The sequence below is a fragment of the Lepidochelys olivacea genome, assembly GCF_965140295.1.
Source record: "Lepidochelys olivacea isolate rLepOli2 genome assembly, chromosome: 9".
Classification (NCBI taxonomy): Eukaryota; Metazoa; Chordata; order Testudines; family Cheloniidae; genus Lepidochelys; species Lepidochelys olivacea.
Genome location: NC_140419.1, coordinates 102,356,214 through 102,360,011, shown reverse-complemented (window position 1 = coordinate 102,360,011; position 3,798 = coordinate 102,356,214).

The window sequence follows — 3,798 nt, the reverse complement described above, 5'->3', positions numbered from 1 at the left end:
TCGGGGCCCCTCGCTGGAACCCTGCGGGGTGGGGGCGGCTCAGGAGGCTGTCGGGGCCCCTCGCTGGAACCCTGCAGCGGGGGGGGGTCTCAGGAGGCTGTCGGGGCCCCTCGCTGGAACCGTGCCGGGGGGGGCCTCAGGAGGCTGTCGGGGCCCCTCGCTGGAACCCTGCCGGGGGGGGCCTCAGGAGGCTGTCGGGGCCCCTCGCTGGAACCCTGCCGGGGGGGGCCTCAGGAGGCTGTCGGGGCCCCTCGCTGGAACCCTGCCGGGGGGGGCCTCAGGAGGCTGTCGGGGCCCCTCGCTGGAACCCTGCCGGGGGGGGCCTCAGGAGGCTGTCGGGGCCCCTCGCTGGAACCCTGTGGGGGGGGCCTCAGGAGGCTGTCGGGGCCCCTCGCTGGAACCCTGTTGCTCCCCCCCCCCCATGCTGGAACGCTGCTTCCCCTCCCAGCTCTCTGCCTCCCCCGCTGTGGTGTGGAGGGCGGGCATCTCCACTTGCCCCTCCATGTTCCTCTGCACCGCGCCCCAATTTTTGACAGAAGTGGGCGTTTGTCCCGTTTGCTCTTGCCTGCTGATCAAGTCAGCCAGAGCAAACAGGAGACATACCTCCTTTTGAGAAAAAAATCGGGACAGGGCTTAAGAAAAGGATTGTCCTGGCCAAAACGGGACAGATGGTCACTCTAAACAGGGAGGGGCCAGATTACGTTTCAGCGAAGGTGGTCTTGGGGGAGCACAGGGACTGGCTGGCTGGCCGGCCAGTGTTCCCCTGTCTCTTTTAGCAGCCGCAGAAGCGGGGGGGGGGGTGTTGGTCAGAGGGGAGAGCTGGCGGCACCTGCAGAACGGCCTGTTTCTTTTTTTCTCCTGTATCCTCCTGTTTCTGAAGGATGTTTTGAACAATTTTTTTTCAAAAGCTTGGTTTAGCCTGTGCCAAAATTCCAGGGATCCCAAAAAGTCTGCACCTTTCTCTTCTGCGTGGAGCTAAATCGACTGTTGCGTGGCCACACAGCTTACGGGGATCTTAGTTTATGGGGGAAAATGTTGACAGGTTTCTTTTATAAAGTTGTGTGTTGTTATGTTTCCAATAGTTGCTATAACCAGAAAATAATTTACAAAGCAAGGGAGCCTTGTGCACTGAAGAGACAGGAATAGTGCTAGAGCTGACCAGTTAAACAGTCTTCAATTTTAAATGCCTCGATAAGCACAATAAACCTTGCTGAGATCGTCTTTACCTTTCTGCATCATAATAGGAAACTGAGATTTAGTCTCTAACCCTATAAAGAAAATTCTTTCACAGCCTGCTAGGAATAGGACAAGCAGGTCTTTGTGTTACAAAGCAAAAATTTCCAACACTTTTTTTTAATAGTGCAGAGAAATAGTTGTCACTTTAGTGCTGAACTATGTTTCCTCTGAAACATAAACCCCATTCCGGGCACAAAGCTGATTAGTTCAGAAGAGACTGGTGGTTTGTTTTGTTTTTAACAGAAGACAAAGCTTATCCCAGGAGTTGTGCATCTGGATGGCAAGTCGGCAGTACAGTCAGCACCAGGAGAGAGGCAGCTAGAAGAACCACTAGTAGGAATAAAACCATTCTGACGTCACGAGGAAATTGTAACATTCAGGAGAAAAGGAAATGCCTGGAGCGTATGTGCAATACTGCAAGGCCAGCCACCATGCTCCTGTGGGGGGAACATTCTGTTCTCAGCATCCCCAGCTCTGAATAGGCTGTTGGAATGGGTGATTGTGTCCTCCTGGCAACTGAACGTGCTGCTGAATAAGCAGCAGAAAGTGCTTCCAGGAAAGGCCCCTGGAATAAGAGGAGTCTCTGCCACAGCATCTCTGGGTGTGCGCTAGTTAAATTGAACCAGCAATGACATCTGGCTCTGCCATGACAGCTGCATTCTCTCTGCTGGTAGCAGCACAGTTCTGGCAGCTCCTCTGGCCTTGGGGTCTGACTAGTTTGACAGGAACAGGACTCCTGGTGGTGGTGGTGGTGGGGAGGGGGGTAGCTCTGTACGTATTGAAGTTTGTTTTCTGTGGCCTGCCCCTGGAAAGCCAAGGAGGCTCCTCTGCAGAGGGGCCTGTGATGCCGGGCTCAGGTGCAGCCTGTGGCTGAGACACACACACTGGGTTCTCTCGTGGAGTCTTGTCTTTGGGTCTGTCTTATTCTCTCTTTGACTGAGGGTTTGTATAAGGCCAGGTTCTCAGTCCCATTCCAGCTACTTGGTGCCACTGTGGCAAAGTGCCCTATAGCTGGCGTAATCAGCTCTCTCGAGATTCCCCTGGCCTAGGGGAATCCCCAGGGGCATAGAACTGCTTGGGTCTGCTCTGTTCTCTGCATAGCCTTGTTATCACCATTCGCGATGTTCTCCTTAGATGCCTTTCCTGCCCTGGTTTAATTAAATCAGGTTTTAAATCCATTTACCTAAATGGTGCTCTTTTCTAGCACAGATAAATCCATAGACACCAGTAGCATACAGAACTTAGAACAGGGTCCTGTAACCTCAGGCAGCTCCCTGAGCTATGCTCAGGGCCATTTCACCCCCAGAGCAGCCCAGAATCAGTATGGGGAAAGGTGTGTAGACACCTTTGTATCCGAGTAAAAAGGAGAGGATAGAAGTTGATCAAGTACAGGTAGGAATGACGAGAAACAGTCAAATGAAAAAGCGTCACATCAGTTACATCATGTGAAGGCAGACCTCTGAGAAGTGACAAATGGTGTAAGTGCTTGTATACAAATGCTAGAAGTCTAAATCCCACACAGCTCTAGTGTTGTGCTGCTCTATGCCTGCCGAGGCTCCAGCCCAAAGTTTTTGAAACAACAATGCATAGCGTAAAGCAAGGGTTGTTCCTGTCTGACCTTGCTGATCAGGGAACTCTGCATTCGAGAGCCTACATTCAGCTAGCCAACGGCTGTCTAGGATCCTGGGGAAATGGCTTTCTTGAATAAGTGTGGAGATAAAGTCCAGTGTCCGATTCAATGTAGTGATGCTGCTGCTCTGAGCAACCTTGCCTCATTTGGGAGTGTTTTGCAGTTAGGCGAATGGTGGGACTAAGACTAAATTAACACCGATACATTCAATGCCTCATCTCCACATGGTGGTATTAACGTTTACGTTGGTGTCATTAGAAAAATTGCCCATTGTCTTCAGCATTGTGCATTTTGAGTTATGAATGAGTGTCAAGACAGACAAGTCATGATCCTGCAACCCTCATCCACATAAGCAGTCACAAGGATGAGGGGAAAACTTGGATGGGATGTCTGTAATGGGACTCTTTGTAGGACTAAGGTGAGCAGGATTTGGCCACTAGCACAATAAAGACAAAGTGGCCCAACTATTCAGGGATGAAATGCCCCAGGAAATACTATGTAGTCTGTTTTTATAGTTAAAAGCTTTTCTCAGGATTCATGCTGCTTAAAACTCCTATGTAATTTTTATTTTTCATTTCTCATGGGTAGGTGATTTTATGCATTCCTAATCCATCTATTGTAGAAGGTGTAATTCTTCATTTCTTTCTAGAAACGAATTATCTGTTCTCCTATTCTGATAATAGCAAAGATTAATTAGTATTAGTGCAAATATCCATGGCTGTATATAGGATGTTGTCAAGACATAATGCTTGCCTACGTACAGTTTCTCAATTACAGCATGTAATCAAGTGATTGTCTGAAACGCTTTAAGATCTTCAATCTCTTGAGATGTTCTATAGAAATAAATTATGGCGACGGTTCTTTTATCTTTGTTTTTCAGCCAAAAGAGGGCAGAGAGCCAATAAGCTGCATTCTTTACAGAGACCACTTGG